Genomic DNA, 20,941 nt, shown 5'->3' on the forward strand with positions numbered 1-20,941 from the left:
GAGCTTAGTCTATCCTACCTCAAATGTGCTCAGAAAACTTACATTAGCCTACAGCTTGGCAAAATAATCTAACACAAAGCCTATTTTATAATAAAGTGTTGACTATCTCATGTAATTTACTGACTACTTTACCAGAATCCAATAAATGGTTGAAAATAAAAAATAGAATGGGTATATGGGTACTCAAAAGTATAGTTTCTACTGAATTCCTATCACTTTTGCACCATCGAGTTGAAAAATTGTAGTGAAACAATTGTAAATTGGGGACATCTGTAGATGGAAAAATAGGCACATGAAAAAGAAACTCAACATAATTGGTCACTAGGGAAATTAAGGCCACAATGAGATGCCACTACACTCCTATCAGAATGACAATAAAAAAAAATCTATCAATACTAAGTGATGGTAAGGGCATGGAGCAAATGGAATTCTATGCAGAGCTCGTGGAAATGCAAAGTGCTACAGCCATTTTGGAAAACAGTTTCTTCTAAAGCTACTCATGCAATTACCATATGAACCAATAATCCCAATCTTAGATATTTACTCAAAAGAAATAAAACATATGTCCCCTGAAAGACTTGAACATGAATATTTATAGCAGCCTATTCATAATCACTCAAACCAGGAAAAAGCCCAAATATTGATCAACTGGTGAACACAAATTATGGTATAGCCTTACAATGAAATACTACATGGAAATAAAAAGGAAGGAATTACTGAGTACACACAACAGTATTAATAAACCAAGTGTATTGTGCTGAGTGAAAAAAAAAGGCCAGGCACAAACATTTCATACTCCAATTCCATTTACATGATTATCTAGAAAATGCAAAACTACAGAGTCATCAACCAGATGAAGTTGTCAGGGGTTGGGGCAGAGATAGGGGACTGACTATAAAGGAGGTGACAGAACTTTTTGGGGTGATGAAAATATTCTGTATTATGGTTATAGTGGTGTTTACAATACTATAAATGTCAAAAATCACTTACCTATATGTGTAAATGAGCTGAATTTTACTGCATGTAAACTGGCCTTCAATAATCCTTACATCAGAAAAAGAATAAAGGGAAGAAGAAAACATTAAAGACATGTTGGCTAAACATTTTCTAAGCTTTAAAGAAAGTCATGAATCTTCATTTTGAATATTTGTTCTGAGACAAGAATAGAATAAACAAAAAGAAATATACATTAAATACACTGTGGTGAAACTATAGAAGGCAAAAGGCAACAAGATCATCTTCAAAGTCATGGCAGCAGCAGAGAGAGGGTACAGAAGAGGAGGGCCAACAAGATTACCTGTAAATGAACAACAACAGAAGCCAGAAGATAAGAGGATATGTCTTCAAAGTTTTGTGAAAAAAAAATCTTAAATCAGCCAGGCATGGTGGCGTGTGCCTGTAATCCCAGCTACTTGGGAGGCTGAGGCATGAGAATTACATGAACCCGGGAGGCAGAGGTTGCAGTGAGCCGAGATCATGCCGCTGCACTCCAGCCCGAGAGTGAGAGTCTGTCTCAAAAAAGAAAAAGATAAAAAAAAAAAAACAACAGCTTAAATCTAGAACCTTCCATTCATTCAAAGTAAGACAGGGGAAGGATAATTTGGGAAAAATAAAGACTGAAAAAAAATAGCACGAGCAAATACTCATGGAAACAATTACTGAAGGCTACAGTACTTTTAGGAAATCAAATTCAGAAGGAAGCACATGCAAGAAATAATAGTAAGTAGAGAAGCTGGTAAACATATCAATAAAAATGATAATGTTAATAACAGCTGTTGAGGGAATAAATACAAAATGGTGGTGTACTAGTTAGTAATAAAAAGGAACAAACTATTGATATACTCAACAACTTGGATGGATGTCAAGGGCATTATGCTGTGGGAAGAGTCAATCTCAGATGGCCACATACTGCATGATCCCATTTGTGTGACATTTATGAAATGACCCAGTGATTGAAATGGAGAATAGATAAGTTGCCAGGGGTTAGGGATGATGAAGCTGGGTGGGGGGTACAGGAATCTCTCTGTACTATCTTTACAACTTCCTGTGAGTCTACAATTTTAAAATAAAAGATTGAAAAAGAAGAGATTAAAGCTGAATTTGCTGGTATGAAAAAATAAAAAGTAACAAGATGTAACCACTAGATAACAAAAACATCAACGACGTTGGGGAGACCAGAGTTAAACCATTTTAAGGTCATCATATAGTTGGAAAGAGAATAAAGGTATTAATTTGAAGTCTTCAGTCAAATATGTGCATTAAAAATTTAAGGAAGACTAAAAGAATAGAAAAAGAATACATAGTTTCTAAATCAGTGGGGGAGAAGAAAAATAATAAGGAAAACTTTATTAATTGAATAGAAGTTATGAAAGAAAAATAAAAGCGTGCTAAAACATACACATTCAAAAAATCAGTAACATTCCTTTAATATTAGTATAACAAATTTTACAACATTTAGAAAAGTAATTCAATTCATAAATTTAACAAAGGAACTGCAGTATCTATAAAATATCTAAATGAAAACTATGTGTGACATATGAAAAAAACTACAAATATTTATTAAACATGTTCTGTTTACAGATATCTAGCCTTGAGAGATAAAGAAAGGAGAACAAGTTCCAAATGTATTCATGAACAGCGTGTGCTTAATAAGAAAGCAAAAGTAACCACGTCATGCTGGTCTGCAAGTGGGAGCTGGAAGAATGTTATAGCTCCTAACATGGGAAACGTTGACTAGCTGAGTGAAAGAAAGGATATCAGTCAATAAGTGCTCCACGTATGTACATGCCAGGAATAAAGTCTGTGCAATTTAATCCCTGTTTCTGATGGAAGGAGCTGGGCAAGGGCTGGTGAGTTGAGGGCTCCTACTTCTTTCTGGAGTAGGGATGCAGCTCAAACAAGGTCTGGAACCTGATTTAGGAGGGAAGGCTGGAGTGCTCAACCTTGCCTTCCTCTGCAACAAGCCTGGTGGTGGTACCCAGAGGTCAAGCCTAGTATAAATCACCACTGCTGACGGCCGCATCTCGTGCCAATGACAACATCCAAATCAGGGAGGGTCTTGCTGTAGGGTCACCAGAGAGAGGAAAGGTTTATACTACTTCTATCTTCTTTATTCACTACCCCCAGTAAGAGTCTTACCCTGTTTGAGACACGAGTGGGAGCATCCAGTTCAACGGTTGCATCCAGATGCATTTGGAGTGATCAGAATCTTTCTCCCCACTCAGGTCTTAATTGCTCTAGTTAATTAAGACTCCAACCTCATGTGGGTAAAACTACAAATGCTCATTGAGAAAATGTGCGATAGAAGTTGAATAAATCAAACTATGCTCCTGAAGAGAGAGTTATCAATCTTCCCCAATCAATCCATAGGTTTGGTTTAATGTGATTGAAACCAAGATCCCAATAGGATGAGTTTTGAACTTCACAAAATTGTGAGAATAACTAGCATGCTTAAAGCTTACTCTGTGCCAATTATTAATATATGAGCTGTACGTATTTTAACTATTGATTCTCACAACAACCCCCTAAAGATACTTTCTTTGTACAGATGAGGAAACTGAAGCATATACAAAGGTCAAGCAATCTGCCCAGGTGTTTCAGGGCTGGAAGGCATCAACTGAGGATTTAAAATCAGTAAATCCGGCTCCAGAGTCTATGATCTGAACTCCTCTACAACTTGTATTTTAAAATGAAACTGGAAAAATAAATACGACTATCAAAGAATAACACTAATGGAAGCAAACCAGCCCTAACCACTATCTCAAGGTGGGACAGACAGCGTGCTACTATATGAGAAGAGATCAGGGCAGTTGGTGGAACAAAACCAATCACTAAGAAACAGAATCCATTGTGTACATCAGTTTAATTAAAGGTGTTTCTGAAATCAGAGACAGACATTTTAATAAATTTTGTTAGCACAACATGCTAAAACTGCAAGGGGAATGTAAAGATTCACTTTCAATTGTGGATTTTTCTTTTCACCATCCACAAACAGAAATCCCAGCTGGATTAAACAATTAAATAAAATTATATCATAAAAATAGAATAAATATTATTAAATGTTTATCAACTCTTTGAGGGAGAAGGAAAGACTATGTAATAAATTATAAAGGGAAACGGCAACTGACTTGATAACATACAAATGTAAAACTTCCATTCACCAAATAGAAAGGCAAACAAAAAAATCATAACAGATATAACTTTTTAAGTAACATAAAATGCAAGTGCCCTATTTTGCCATGTTTCTTTACATTTGAAAGAGCAGTTGATACCTTTAAAACAGAAAGGGGGCCGTGTGCAGTGGCGCACACCTGTAATCCCAGCACTTTGGGAGGCGTAGGTGGGTGGGTTGTGTGAGCCTGGGAGGCAGAGGTTGCAGTGAGCTGAGATCACACCACTGCACTCTATCCAGCCTGGGAGGCAGAGGTTGCAGTGAGCTGAGATCACACCACTGCACTCCATCCAGCCTGGGTGACAGAGCTAGATCTTGTCTCAAAAAATAAAAATAAAAATAATAAAAATAAAATAAAAAGGATTTTTTTCAGAAATCAAGAAATAAAATACTAAAACCCAGTAGAAAAATTGGCATAAGCAGAAAACCTACAGAAGAGACACTAAAGGTTAATAAATTCATTTTTGATTTAATGAAAGATGCAAATTAAAATAATAGGTCACCTTACATATCCCCTTGTTGACAAAGATTTCTTTTAAATAATGGTAGTTGTGATATAAACTCATGCAAACTCTCTGTAATGCAGTTTAGCAAAACAGTATAGTTACATTTTGTCTGAGTTTAAATTAAGTGAATTTAAAAGTGGAATAAACATATTAAGAAAATTTTACTTTATGTGCAAAATTTGAAATAATTCAAAGCTCAGGATTTTTTTTTTTTTTTTTTTTTTTAGACAGAGTCTCGCTTTGTCACCCAGGCTGGAGTGCAGTGGCAGGATCTCGGTTCACTGCAAGCTCTGCCTCCCAGGTTTACGCCATTCTCCTGCCTCAGCCTCCCGAGTAGCAGGGACTACAGGCACCCGCCACCACGCCCAGCTAATTTTTTTCCTATTTTCAGTAGAGACGGGGTTTCATTGTGTTAGCCAGGATGGTCTCGATCTCCTGACCTCGTGATCCACCCGCCTCGGCCTCCCAAAGTGCTGGGATTACAGGCGTGAGCCACTGCACCCGGCCAAAGCTCAGCATTTTTAAAAACTGAAAAACATAGGAAAATTACAGACCTTTCTAGCCAAGTGAGTTGTAAACTGTGGAGAAGCAGCATGGCATGGTAGGTAGGGATTTGGACTCCAGGGCTAAGCTGCCTGGGTTTAAATTCCAGTTCTGCCATTTATAAACTGTATGACCTTGGACAAATTGCTTTCTCTCTCTGTGTCTTGGTTTCTTCATCTATGACGTGAGTGAGACTAATAATAACCATGTCATACGATGTCACAAGTATTAAAAGAGTTAATATATTTAAGTACTTAGAACACAGCCAAGCATACACAAATATTACCCAGTATTTGTTATGGCGAGGATGAAGATGATGATGGTGGTGATGATGATGATGGCTGATGCTGCCACATGAAGGCAACACGTTAGCAGAAAACAATCCACTAACCTTTGTCATTATCCTAAGACTCATGTTGCTGTTAAATGCCAGAACTTATGCAGATGATTTTGGTGGGCATTTGTTATTTTACTAGAGTCTACAGTAAAAATAGATTATAGTAAAAAGTATTTCTTTAATTTAAATTGTTTGTGTATTGGCCAGGCAGTGGCTCACACCTGTAATCTCAGCAATTTGGGAGGCCAAGGCAGGTGGATCATTTGAGATGAGGAGTTTGAGACCAGCCTGACCAACATGGTGAAAGCCCATCTCTACTAAAAATGCAAAAAAAAAATTAGCCAGGCATGGTGGTGCATTCCTGTAATCCCAGCTACTTGGGAGGCTAAGGCAGCAGAATTCCCTGAACCCGGGAAGTGGAGGTTGCAGTGAAACGAGATGGTGCCACTGCACTCCAGCCTGGGAGACAGAGTGAGACTCCATCTAAAAATAAAAATAAAAAATTTGTGTATTATAACAATTTTTATTAAATAATAATACTATGGCTATTGCTGAAATAGTACCCCTAAACCAATGACTTTAAAGCAGAAGTTAGATATTACACAACATTATAAGAAAGGTCAAAAGCCATCACGCTATATTAGGCCCTTTGAAAAAATATCAGAATAACGCTGAAGAATATAGAATCATTAAAGCAAAATTAGACTATAGTGGTTAATGATTTATGCACACAAGAATACACTCTCACACACATTCTACATTTATCCCAATAAGAAAATAACTCGACAAAATAAAATAAAAATAAAAAATAAAAAAATTATAAAAAAGAAAATCAGTCTTAGATTTGCAGTCTTCAGAAGTACTTCCCTCACATAAAATGCAACTGCCTGGTAAAGCCAGACCAATAAACAAACAACAGTCAAGATCCTTTATGTACTAGCATCAAAACGTATAAAGCAATTACTATAAAAATTTCAAGGAAAAACTGACCAAAAATTACAGTAACACACTTCATATTTTATAAAGTAGGTAGACACAGACACCAATCATCTGTTAGTCTTCAAAAATAGAATTTGTACAGACCATGTGATCTCACCACTCCACCACTTAGTAAAACAATAAATAGTACATCTCAAAGCATGTAGTCAAAGCTGTATTCATCCATGCTTCCATGCTTTCATTATTAAACAAACAAAAAAAAACAATAAAAATAATTCCTTTACCAGGTAGTTGCAGGAGGCTGAGGTGGGAGGATCACCCGACCCTGGGAGGTCACGGCTGCAGTGAGCGGTGATCATGCCCCTGCACTCCAGCCTGGGTGACAGAATGAGACCTTGTCTCAAAAATAAATAAATAAATAAAATTTAAAAAAGAAAAGCATTTTATAAAATACAGCATTCTTCTCGATTAATAAAAATCTCCCAATAAAATGAGAAGTATACTTCTCTAAGAAATATCAATATCAAACAGCAAGCCAGCAAGTAATAGAACACTTTTTTAAAATACTAAAGCCATTCTCTTCATTTTATTTAAATTTGCTTTAAAGTGTTGCCTCCCAAGTAGCTAGGACTACAAGTGCACACCATCATGCTCTGCTAATTTAAAAAAAAAAAATTGTAGAGACGGTGGGGGGCGGGTCTCACTATGTTGCCCATGCTGGTCTCGAACTTTTGGCCTTAAGCAATCTTCCTACTTCATCCTCCCAAACTGCTGGTAGTATGGATGTGAGCCACCACTCCCAGCCACTAAAGGCATTCTCATTAAAATACACAAGACAAGGATGCCCATAATCACTTATGTTATTTCAGATTATGGTGACAGTTCTATGTACCTTTGCAATAATGCAAGAAAAGTAAGTGAGGCACCTAGTGCAAAGGAGACAGACCACATACAATACAGGTGTACATCTATGAAACAAAAAAAATTGTCAACAACTGAAACGAACGAGAGTTTTCTAAAGTGTCTTATCATACTGGTTACTCAAAATTCAATGGCTGGTTACAGTCTGAGATTATGAAAACATTTTCCAGGTGGATAGTGGTGATGTGACTGTACCTAATTCCACTAAACTGTACACTTAAAAATTGTTGAAGTGGTTACTCTTATGTTAAATGTACTTTACCAGAGAAGAAAATCAATAACTTGGATTACCTGGAATAAGGCTGTAACTATACAAGCGTTCAATGATTATTTGTTAAATATATGACTAGTTCTGAAAAGTTCATGGAGAAAACATACTCATTCACAATAGGAAGGGAGGGCGGGCAGGCAGGCAGGCAGGCAAAGGAAGGGAGGAGGGAGGGAAGGGAGGGAAGGAAAGACAAGGATAAGAGAGAGAGAGAGGGAGGGAGAGAGAGACATGACTCACATGAAGCTAAAAATGTTTATTAAGGGACATCAAAAACAACTTGAGTTTTTTTTTTTAAGGCATGTCATTTTCCTGGATGAAAACATTCAATACTGCAAAGAACTAAAATTTCCCCAAATGAATCTGTGAATATAATTCAATTCCAGTCAAAATATCAGCAGGATTTCACTTTCAGAATTTGACACAATAATTGTAAGGTTCATCTGGAATAATAAATGACTGAGAACAGCCAAGAAGATTTTGAACATTAGTAACAAGGAAAGAGGAGCCACATCAGAAATGCATCAAGGGCTATTGATGCATTTCACAAGACTAGAAGACTCCCAGAAGACTAGAAGTTTGGATTCTTCCAGCGTACTCATGGTTGTTCAGAGAAAACAAAGAACATTACTGCAAGCTGCCACCATTTATGTTTTTCAATGGGCAATCAAAAATTTACTTTTTTATAGAAGTATCTTTTTTTTGAGACGGGGTCTTGCTCTGTTGCCCAGGCTGCAGTACAGTGGCATGATCTCAGCTCACCGCAACCTCCGCCTCCAGGGTTCAAGCAATTCTCCTCCCTCAGCCTCACAAGTAGCTGGGGCTACAGGTGTGAGCCACCATGGCCGGCTAATTTTTGTATTTTTAGTAGAGACAGGGTTTCACCATGTTTGCCAGGCTGGTCTGGAACTCCTGACCTCAGGTGATCCACCCACCTCAGCCTCCCAAAATGCTGGGATTACAGCTGTGACCCACCGCGCCAGCCAAAAATATCTTAATTTCATAAATTGTGCCAGGATATATCACTGTCTTTAAAACTCAGAACCCAAATCACAGAATATCAAAATATCAAGTTCTCCGAACACACTTTACACTTCACAGAGCACAGCTTTTCATTTCACTTCTAATTGTCAAGTATTTTTAAAATAAAATAGATATATTAAAAGTATGTTTAAAAAAACAAAATGTTTTCATAAAAACAAGAACACATAAATCAAGAAAAATGTTTTAAAGGGTGATGGTAATGGTAACAAACCAAGAGATTAATAAACAATAGAAAGTTTACAAACAGCACCTAGTGTATACATGACTGAAGTATATAGTAACTGTAATGTTTTAAGTTACTAGGAAAAGAATAAATTATTAAACATTTGCCATTGAGGGAACTAATCATTTGTGGGGAAAAATAGAGCTATTCCCTAAATCACAGCACACACTAAAATGAATTCCAAATGGATTAAAGAGTTTAATTTGGCTGGGCGTGGTTGCTCATGCTGGTAACCCCAGCACTTTGGGAGGCCGAGGTGGGCAGATCACTTGAGCCCAGAAGTTTGAGACCCAGCCTGGGTAACATGGTGAAACCCCATCTCTACATAACATACAAAAATTAGCTGGGCATGGTGCTGCACACCTGTAACCCCAGCTACTCGAGAGGCTAAGGTAGGAGGATCACCAGAGCCCAGGAGATGGAGGCTGCAGTGAGCCTTGATCACGCCACTGCACTCCACACTAGGCAACACAGCAAGACCTTGTCTCAAACAAAAGAGTTTAATTTCTTCATACATTTAACAAATATTTACCAAGTACAAAATTATTCTATTTATATTAAAATTATTATACATATTTACCAAGTACAAAATTACTAATACAAGCAGGATCACCGTGGGGCAGTAAGGACATAACCATGGAGAAAACCCCCATTTATTCCACAGTCTTGGAGTTACAGTTTAGCTGAGGCTTAACAGGATGGTCTGATGAGTTCCACAGAACTACAGTTAAGTATCAAGGGTCCCATCACAGCTCCTCCAGGATTAGGTAGGGTTTTGCTCTCCACCTTGCATTGCTTTTATCTGGCACACAGAGCCACCAGGTGACAACCCTTTCACTCTTCCCCTTTCCCTTGCTGATAGTACACTGGAGGTGGTTTCCTGCTCACCTTTAGGAAATATTGGATGGGGAGGTAATCAAACACCAGGATGTTTAAAACCCAGCTTCTTCAGCATTTATCAGCAGATACTGAAGACAGAGAGCCACAAGTTCACAAGAAGGTGAAACGGTTCTTCCAAAACAAAGGGCAAAGGTAGCAATAACGGGTAATTTATCCTGCCATGCCTGACAACATTCCCCCCAACAGGGTCAGAATCAATGAGAGGAGAGAGGAGAAATTCTGCTTAAAAATAAATGAATGCATAAGTCAGTCTCTCTGTCTGCTGTCTGTCTCTCTCTCTCCCCTTCTTGTCGGTGGTTGGACTAAGCTGTTACCTGGCAGGTATGGTCTCAGGTGTGGCATGTGGCCAATAAAACTGCCTCCAATTCTGCCTTCCAATTGTTCTTACCTTAACTGACACAGCAGCCATAATGCAGACATCAAAGGTTGAATTGCACAACCAGTTATTTAATTACCTTTGTGATAATGCCAGAGAAGTCCGGGGTCAAGGAATTCATACAACAGGGGTCAGGTGAGGCTTTCCCGAGAACATCTGAGAGCTCTGAGCAAGGAGCAGGAATTAAATACGCAGAGGGGCTCACATAGAGGGTGAGGGTGAACGTGTGCAGAGAAGACTTGGTGACTGGGCGTGTGGTTTGGGGAACTGGAGAATGGCTGATGAGGCTGAAGTTCAGAGACTGGGTGGGAGAATGAGATCAGAGGAGACTGCTATATGTGATGGGGGCTGTGACCATGAAGGGTCCCCTGGGTCATAACGAGCAGGTTCATCTTTATCCTCAGAGCAATGAGAACCCACGGACAGACAAAGCCAGAAGGTGTTGTGACTACGCTCACATTTTGAAAAGATCATTCTGGCTGTAGAGTCGATTGGAAGAAGTCAAAGGCTGGAAGCAAGAAGACCAGTAAATATTCTACTGAAGTGAGATAAAAAATGGTGGTATAGGGGACAAAAGCAAGAGCAGGAAAGAACGAGAGGAGTACAGAGAGGTCAAGGTTATTTTCGAGGTAAACCAACAGGAATTGGGAGTTGATCTTCCATGAGGGGGAGGAGGCAGAAGGCAGCAGTCCAGGTGACCTCAAGGTATCTGATGGTGCCACTCCACATCACAAACATGGGAAAGGGGCCAGGTTTGACAGTAGGAGGGCAAGGACGGAGATAGAGCATGAGCTTGGTTTTGGACTCATGGGTTTATTTGGAGGTGTCTATAAGATAGCCATGGGGAGATGAAGAAAAAGCGGTTGGGTATTTGGTCTTGAGCTCAAAAAAGCGTCGGGAAAGGAAATTTTAATTTAGGGACCATCAGCTCAAACTGGTCACTGAAGTCACACAAGTAGATGAGGTATCCTAGAGGGAATGGAGTGAGAAGATAAAAGAAACCAGAACCGAGACTTGAGGAACTACAAAATTTAAAGACTAAGTTGGAGAAAGATGTTTGTGCAAAGACAACCAAGGAGGAGAATCTGGAAAGGGTATGAGTAACAGCTACGGGGTATAGAGTTTGAGAAGCCACGGCAAGAGGCAAAGGAGGTCACCTGTCCTCAGTGCTACAGAGAGACCAGGGAAGATGAAGACCAAAAAACAAGATTATGAAAGAACCATTTTTAAATAAGGAAGAATATTATTCAACCTTTGGTTGGTATATTAGCCAGCTAGGGCTGCCATAAAATATACTGCAGATTGCATGGCTGAAACAACAGAAATTTATTTTCTCACAGTTCTGGAAGGTGGTAAGTCCAAGATGAAGGTTCCAGCAGGGCTGGGTTTCTGGAGAGGGCTCCCTTCCTGACTTGCAGATGGCTGCTTTGTCCCACCCTGGTCTTTCCTCCGAGTAAGCATGGAGAGACAGAGCAAGCTCTCAGGTAGCTCTTCTTGTAAGGGCACGAATCCTATGGATCAAGACCCCACACTTATGATCTGATTTAGCCTTAATTATCTCCTTATAGGCACTGTCTCCAAATGCAGTCACATTGAGGGTTGGGAATTCAATATATGAATTTCAGGGGGACAAAAATGAGTCCATAGCAGATGGAAAAGTCCCTTCTAATCATGAGGGGTGAATAAAAGGTAAAAATCAAAGCAGTCCCGGTGTAGTGGCTCACGCCTGTAATCCCAGCACTTTGGGAGGTAGAGGCAGGCAGATCACTTGAGGCCACGAGTTCAAGAGCAGCCTGGCCATCATGGTGAAACCCCATCTTTACTAAAAATACAAAAATTAAATGGTCATTGTGGCGTGCGCCTGTAGTCCCAGCTACTCAGGAGACTGAGACAGGGGAATTGCTTGAACCTGGGAGGCAGAGGTTGCAGTGAGCAGAGATGGTCCAGCCTGGGCGATAAAGTGAGACCCTCACTCGAAAAAAAAAAAAAAATGGGAAAACACTGAAATACATGGCCATATAAAAATGTTAATTTTCTATGTTTTATAACTTCATAACAGAATCATAACATGTTCTGGTTTTAGTGTTCTACTGTGTAACACATATCCCCCAAACTTAGTAGCTTACAAGAATTTTATTGTGAGCACACATTCTGTGGGTAATTATTTTGGACTGGGCATAACAGGATTGGCTTGTTTCGGTTCCATGACATCTGGATCCTCAGTGAGAATACTCAAAGGCTGCATATGACTCGATAGGTAGGGGCTGGAATCATGTAAAGGTGGCTTTGTTCACGTCTCGCTGGTGATGCTGCCTGTGGCTGGGATCACAGCTGGGAATGTCACAACTAGAATGCCTACACATGGTCTCTCTGTATAGCCTGGGCTCCTTACAGCATGGCCACCTCAGAATAGTCACAATTCCCATATGGCAGATTAGGGTACCACAGGAGAGTGCTCCAGCGAACAAGGCAGAAGCCGCACACATTTTCTTACCTAGGCTTAGAAATTACAAGTTGAGTCTCAGGCCTGCTCAGATTCAAATGGACGTGACATCAACTCACCTCTCTAGGGCAGAAGTGTTAAGACCATCTTTGGAAAATACAATCTGCCACGTAAGGTAAATGAAAAACATGACAATTTAAAAGGTGAAACAAATGACAAATAGGTAAATAAACCTTTTATAATATATAAAAAACCACAAAAAAAAGTTGACGTCACCAATAAAAAATTAGAAAAGGACATAAACTGGCAAGCCACTAAAGAAGAAAACAAATAATTATATGTTCATTTTGGCAATTTATCCAATGAAAATAATTATTTGCACAAGGAATTAGATACATCCGTATTTATTGTAGCAAGGCAATTAATAGCCAAAAAAATTTTTAAAGAATTTCCAACAATAACTGATGAAATAAACTTTTTCCATCCCTACAATAGGAAGGCTATCCAGCCGTTAAAATAGAAAAAAAGTCAATGTTATAGAAAGATATTCACAGTATTTTACCGAGGGAAAAATAGCAGAATATAAAATATGATTTCATAGAAGACATATGTAGAAAAAAATAAGAATTATATAAACCAAAATATAAATGGTAACATACATTGATTTTTTTCTTTTTGCTTATTGTAATTTCAAATTTTTCTACAATAAAACGTATTGCTTTTATTTTCACAACAAATAAAATTCTTCTAAAACATATTAATGAAATAAAATAAAAATAAGAGTTTTATCACAAATAAGTAATTCAAAACAAAATTGTTTAAGACTGCCAAAATATTATACAATGCTATTGGATAATTATGTTAATCAATTTTTATTGTTTTAATCCGTACAACAATAAAAAAAATAAGAGGTGTGTGTGTGTGTGTGTGCATGTGCATGGCTGAGGGTGGCAGGGGATAGAAGTTCAGAGGACAGAAAGGGGTAGGTAAAGCAAGATTGATAAGACGTGCTAATTGTTGAAGCTGGGTAATGGATTCACATGAAATTATTATATTTACCTGTATGTATTTTTGAAAAATCCCATAATAATAATGTAAAGAAACTCTAAGAGAGCTCTGGGATGAGAGAAAAACTGATAAATATTCAAAGGAAGGAATATTTCTTTTGACAGTCGAGCCAACTTTTGAGTAAAATGTTGCTTTACAATTGAAAAAAATAAAAATGAAAAACACTAGATGCAAAAAGCCTGGAAGTAAACCATACCTGTTTCAAAATAGGAACATAGTTAAGTATATTTTTGGAATTACTGTCAGCAGGCACATATTTTGCTTATGAAGAATATGAAAAAGTAAACTAATTGAACTACTCAGACTTTGTCTCCCATCCACCTAAAACTGTCATACAGCGATGGTTTTATGTGTCAACACTTCACTAGGCCATGGACTGCCCAGCTAGCTGGTTAAACATTATTTCTGGGTGTGTCTACAAGGGTGTATCTGGCAGAGATTAGCATGTTCCTCAATGTGGAGGCGGTATCATCCAATCTTTTGAGGGCGTATATAGAACAAAATGGCAGAGGAAGGTTGAATTTGCCCTCTCATGCTGACTGCTTAGCTGGGACATCAGTCTTCTCCTGCCCTCAGCACTCCTGGTCCTCCTGCCTCCAGACTAAACTGGAATCTACAGTGTTAGCACTGTCTCTCTCTGGCTCTCAGATCTTTGAACTACACTCCAGTTTGCCTGGATCTCCAACTCGTAGATGACAGATGGGATTTCTCATATAATTGGTTCTGTTTATCTAGAGAACCCTAACACAAATTTCTGTTAGATCAGGCTGCTATAACAAAATACCACAGACTAGGTGGTTTCAACAATATGAATTTTTTCTCACAGTTCTACAGGCTGCAAGTCCAAAGTCAAGGCAGATCCAGTGTGTGGAGAGGGACCTGGTTTGCAGATGGCTGTCTTGTAGAGATCTGGTTTGCAGAGATAATAATCACCCTGTTGTATCTCTTCTTATAAGAGCACTAATCCCATTCATAGGGGCTCCACCCTCATGATCTAATTACCTCCCAAAAGCCCCACCTCCAAATACCATCACACTGGGGATTAGGCTTCAACATATGAATTTGGGGGGTTACAAGCATTTAGTCCATACTACAAACCTTGTACTTTCATTACATCTAGTTTCATCTTTTTCTCTTCTGCTGAGTACTATCACATGGTTTCTCCCTCATATTTAAACCTTTACCTGTAAGTTTTCAGATAGTGTTTTTAAATACTTGAAAAAATAATGTTATTAAAGAAGAGTAATGTGTCCAGAATAAAATGCAGACCTGGCTACCCTGGAGAGTTCTATAGAATTCTCAGAATTCTGCTTTTCTTGGCCATGACCTCATTCAAACTCAGATCTGGTATCTGGAGGTAAAAACTGATTCATTAATCTCTTTTCAAAGCTCTACTTAAATTATGTTCAAACTGTCCTATTCTCATCAATTCAGAGGAAAAATGCAAATGACTAATATGAAAAAATGTTCAGCACTCAACTAATCAAAGAAATGCAAATTAAAACAAGGTAATATTTTTCATCTATCAAATTTGCAAATGTTTTTTAAATGCCAATATGAGATGTTGACAAAGGTGAGATACAACTCACATAATAGTGCTCACGGTAGCACAAACTGAAAAATGTTTTCACAAAATAGAACAAGAGCCTTAAAAATAGCCATACCCCTTTGACCCCCTAAATTTTCTGCTAGAAATATTTTGTAATAAAATAATGTGATCAAGGGTTATGTACAAGCCACCAGGTTCGGTGGCTCATACCTGTAATCCCAGCACTTTGGGAGAGTGAGATGGGAGGATCGCTGGAGCTCAGGAGTTTGAGACCAGCCTGGGCAACATAGAGAGACCTCATCTCTACTCAAAATAAATAAAATAAAATAAAAAATTAGCCAGTCATAGGGGCACCTGCCTGTATTCCCAGCTACTTGGGAGGCTGGGGAAGGAATATCACTTGAGCCCAGGAGATGGAAGCTGCAGTGAGATCTGATTGTGCTACTGCACTCCAGCCTGGACAACAGAGCAAGATCCTGTCTCAAAAAATAATTATGTATTATGCAAAAAAATTCAAAGCAGCAACATAATAACAAAAAAATGGTCAACATCCTACTGACAGTTGGGTCATGGTTTTCCAGTTCTTATCAGTAGAGCCCTACAGTTAAACACAGGAGGAACAAGTAGGGTGAGAAAGTGGTCAAGTTTTTAGGACTCTGAGCTTTTATCTATTTTATGTATTGAATTCCAGTTAAGATTCATAGCTCTTTTGTGTTTGTTTTGCTTTGTTTCTAGTAACTGTCAGTCTACCCTGACTAGAATGTAAGATCCATGAAGAACCTATCTATGAGTGATGTGCTCCCAGATTCTTGCTGTTTTTTTGTTTGGTTTTTTTTTTTGTTTTTTTTTGAGACAGGGTCTCACCCTGTCACCTAGGCTGGAGTGCAATGGTGCGATCTCGGCTCACTGCAACCTCTGCCTCCTGGGTTCAAGGGACTCTCCTGCCTCAGCTTCCCGAGTAGCTGGGATTACAGGTGAGGACCACCACGCCCAGCTAATTTTTTGTATCTCTAGTAGAGATGGGGTTTCACCATGTTGGCCAGGCTGGTCTCAAACTCCTGACCTCATGATCTGCCCATCTCTACCTCCCAAAGTGCTGGGACTACAGGCATGAGCCACCGTGCCCAGCCCAGATTCTTAAAACTAAGCACAGTGCTTGGCTCGTATGGCTCATATTAGGTATTCAATAAATAGCTGTTGTTTGCTGTAGATTTAAGTATTTTTTTCCTGATTAAAAATAAAGTTGAGCTTCATCCATTCATCCCTCCTCCCCCAACCCCTGGCAACTGCTGCTTGGATCTGATCCAGCGGAGCACAGAGGATCTTGAGGGCAGTGAAATTACTCTGTGTGACACTATAATGGTGGATATATATGAGTATATGTTTGTCCAAACCCACAAAATGTACACCACTGAAAGCGAACCCTAAAGTAAACTATCAACTCTGGGTGATAACGACCTGTCGATGTAGGCTTATCAGTGGTAACAAATGAATCACTCTGGTTGAGGGTGTTGATAGTGAGGGAAGGTATGGATTTGGGGGACAGGGGGTATGTGGGAAATCCCTGTACCTTCCACTTAGTAAACCTGAAACTGCTCTAAAATAATAATAAAGTCTATTTTAAAAAGCTGAAAAGCATTATAATTAGGAGATTGACTAAAGACCATGAATTGGCAAATGATAGCCTGTGGGCTGGCCACAGGCTGTTTTTGTAAATAAAGTTTTACTGGGACACAGCCACTCACACCCATTCATTTACATATTGTCTATGGTTGTCTCTGTGTTGCAACAGCAGAACTGGCGTAGCTGCAACAGAAATTATGTGGCTCACGAAACTGTGAACCAGCACATCTCTTCCTACCTCTATGTTCAGGAACATCTCATTGGTAACTTGAAATCAGCAGTAGGATTATTTATACCATGGGAATTGGTAAATGCTACAAGTCAGGGCTTGATTTATTGTTTTGTTAATTTTCTAGGCTTCAAAAAGTGAAGGTGAAAAATGTTAATTACACAGATTAAAATTAAGTGAATGTTGTGTCTGTAGGTATGATAGCATAAAAAAATTAAGAAAATATTCTTCTAGTATTCAAAACTATTATCCAATTAGAAAAAGGAGTCACTCCTTATTATTGGCATACATATATTTTTGGTTGTTTCACTTTCATCTTACTAATTAACATAAAAGTAAATATCAACCAACATTTATGTTGGAATTACACTTGCTGGTCAATTGCAATCATAGGTTGGCTATAGACAAGAATTGGTTACAAATCAGCAAAGGCATCCTGCGAATATCAATTGGTTATACGGAATTTACAATGAAGAGTATTGCATATTTTATCATTATTTGTAAATTGTGTGTTACACATCCTTTCAATCAGCAATATTGATAGTAAACATCAAATAAATATGCATATACATACATACATTCTCCCAGGGAACTGGTTGTTAAACATTTACCAGCACACCTCTGCTGAAAAATATTTTTCAGTAGAAGGTTATCAAAATAAACGTGATTTGCAAATCTAGCCACAGCTGAAGCCATCAAAGAGGTAAAGGGACGGAGGCACAATGCAAAAATATGAAGGTAAAGTGGAAAAGTACCTCTTTCTAAGTAGGGCTAACAGGGAGTAAGCAACTGATATTTTGTGCCCTATGTGGAGGGAAACTGTATGCTATTAATTGTTCATCTGTCACGTTCTGCCACATGCAGAGAAAGTAAGAAATTTGAGAACAAGAAGGTCAAAAGACTATCTCTATAATTAATTTAACAAGCAAATTAAGGTGCACACATTTCTAGAAGCTAAGACAGAAAGAAGTGGATTCCTACAGCATTCCCCAGATTTTCTGAACCCTCTGCTATTCATCCAATAAACTGCACTCTTTCGTCCCTAATCTGATTTCCATTTAATGTGTTAAACCTAATTCCCTTGCATGTAAACAGTGCTTTATACTTTTCAAATATAATTATATTATTATCTCCCTTGACCTCACAACAATTTTACGAAGTAGAAATGGCTAAGTTTCAAAGGGAAAAAAATTCTTAGGGAAAACTTAGGGTTTTGTGTGCTTAACCCTGGTTCTAAAGCCAAGCTGCAGAAAAACACTACTTTCAAATCGCCTGTATTTCTTTTGAGTGCACTCATATCTGGTTCCTTAAACATTTCAACATGGCTTGGTTTCTAAAGCACTTGCCCTTTATCATTCTTCCTAAGGAAGAAGACAAAATCAGCTGATTATAATTAACAAAAGCACAACCATTCGTTTTTTAAAGGCTGGCCTCTGCCTTTGTCGTGAAATCATCTGACAGGTTAAGAGATCATCTCTTTTCTAGTCCTGGATGTTAATTTTCTTCCTTAGTACAGATGCTTGTACACAGTAGGCGTGCAAGAAAATTAGGTCGGAATGGTTTTCCCAGCCTACCTGGGGTTACATGAAAAGTATGACGCTAGAGGGAAGCTCTTCAGGACTTGTCCACGACTATACAGTTCCCAAGCAACCTTATAAAGAAGGGGAGTTCTTAGTCCCTGAGAAAATGAAGTGTTTACAGTTCCTTCGCTGAGGGAGAAGGTGTAGGCAGAGAACAGAAAGAAGGAGAGAAAAACATGTATTGAATCTTTACTATACCTTCACAGGAACTTTCATAGGCTTTATCTACCAAATCTTCAAACAATCTGAAGAGGTTGTCATTTATCCCCATTTTACAGATGGAGATTCAGAGAGGTTAACTGCTTGATTAATAAGAAACTAGCTTCAGATGTATCTGTGTCTTCAGAGACCGTCCTTTACCTCTAAACCAGTGACTCTCAAAGTAGAGGACTCAACCAGCAGCAGCAGCCGCATCTGGGAACTTCTTAGAAACGCAAATTCTCAGGGCTCACCCCAGCCCTGCTGAATCAGAAACTACACGGGTAGGGTCCAACACTTGGTTTTAACAAGCCCTCCAGGTTATTCTGATAAACACTAAAATGTGAGAAATTTCCCCCTGCTCTACTGCACAGGTTGTATTAGTCGGTTTTCAGGCTGATGATAAAGACATACCCGAGACCGGGCAATTTACAAAAGAAACAAGTTTATTGGACTTACAGTTCCACATGGCTGTGGAGGCCTCACAACCATGGCAGAAGTCAAGCACGAGCAAGCCACATCTTCCACGGATGGCAGCAAGCAAAAACAAAGCTTGTACAACGCAACTCCCGTTTTTAAAACCATCAGATCTCGTGAGACCTATTCACTCTCACGAGAAACGGCTCAGGAAAGACCCGCCCCCATAATTCAGTCATCTCCCATTGGGTCCCTCCCATAACACGTGGGAATTATGGGAGCTACAAGATGAAATTTGGGTGGGGACACAGAGCCAAACCATGTCACAGGTCAACAAAGGCTTTCTGTAAAGGGCCAGATAGAAAATATTTTAGGCTTTGCGGGCCGGATGGTCTGTTTTGCAACTATTCAATGTCGCTGTTGCGCAAAAGCAGCCACCGACAATGCATAAATAAATGAGCATGGCTGTGCTCCAATAAAACTGTAATGATGGACAATGAAATCAGAATGTTATATCATTTTCATGTGTCATGAAGTGTTACCTTTCTTTTGGCCTATGTCCCCCAATCATTTAAAAAAGCAAAAAGTCATTTTAATCCCAAGGGCTATACCACACCAGGCAGCAGGCTGGATTTGGCCCTCAGGCCATAGTTTGGCAAGCACGGAAACAAGACTACGCTACCTACTAAATGGAAACTTTTAAGCAGAGCAATGACGCAAAGACAGGAAAATCTAATAGAAGGTAAAATGTTGTGAGTTACAAAATTGGCTATGGTCGGCTGGGCACAGTGGCTCACACCTGTAATCCCAGCACTTTGGGAGGCCAAGGCGGGTGGATCACCTGAGGTCCGGAGTTTGAGACCAGCCTGACCAACATGGAGAAACCCCATCTCTACTAAAAATACAAAATTAGACGGTTGTGGTGGCGCATGCCTGTAATCTCAGCTATTTGGGAGGCTGAGGCAGGAGAATCACTTTAACCCAGGAGGCAGAGTTTGCGGTAGCACCATTGCACTCCAGCCTGGGCAACAAGAGAAAAACTCTATCTTAAAAAAAAAAAAAAAAAAAAAAAAATTGGCTATGGTCCAATGGAGGCAGGCAGCCCATTTTGTTCTGACAATTAGGAAGGCTTACAATGAGGAGGTGACAATCTGTGTGGGCCTTGAATGATGAGTAGAAGTTCAACAGTAGAGACAATAGCTTGGGCAACAGGGTGAAGACTGCTGTATGCAGGGTACCCAGTCCAAAATGCCTGCTTCCACCCAAAATATTCCAACCTCTTGGGTTACAAACGCTTTGGAAAATTATATTATGTAAAAAGTATGTCAATGCTCCTATGAATACCAACCAAACTGAAGCGCTGAGAAAGGAACAAATTGCAACAACTGAAATCACAGCCTTACATGTGAAAATCATTATCGGTGATCTCGTCTCCTCTCCCTACAGACCAAGTGTTGGAGGGAAGGTGTCTTATTTCCCACAACAAATTATTTCTGGTTGCAGATCTGACTGTATGGTATATGCTCCCAAGTATCATACAATGCAAGAAATAATTCTCTTGAGATATTTCCTAGTTATACAAATTAGTTCCCTTGAGAATTGCTTG

The 20,941-nt window shown here is 39.1% G+C and overlaps 1 long non-coding RNA gene across 1 annotated transcript in view; it reads right to left on the minus strand.

Moving 5' to 3' along the window:
* LOC101154436 (uncharacterized) overlaps positions 1-19,511 on the minus strand; it is a 63,905-nt gene extending 44,394 nt beyond the window's left edge. The window contains exon 1 of the long non-coding RNA XR_176563.3: positions 19,378-19,511. This is a non-coding gene — a long non-coding RNA (uncharacterized lncRNA). The remainder of the gene's footprint in view (positions 1-19,377) is intronic.
* Between the last annotated feature and the right edge of the window lie 1,430 nt (positions 19,512-20,941).

Source organism: Gorilla gorilla, chromosome 18, assembly GCF_029281585.2.
Source record: "Gorilla gorilla gorilla isolate KB3781 chromosome 18, NHGRI_mGorGor1-v2.1_pri, whole genome shotgun sequence".
Classification (NCBI taxonomy): domain Eukaryota; kingdom Metazoa; phylum Chordata; class Mammalia; order Primates; family Hominidae; genus Gorilla; species Gorilla gorilla.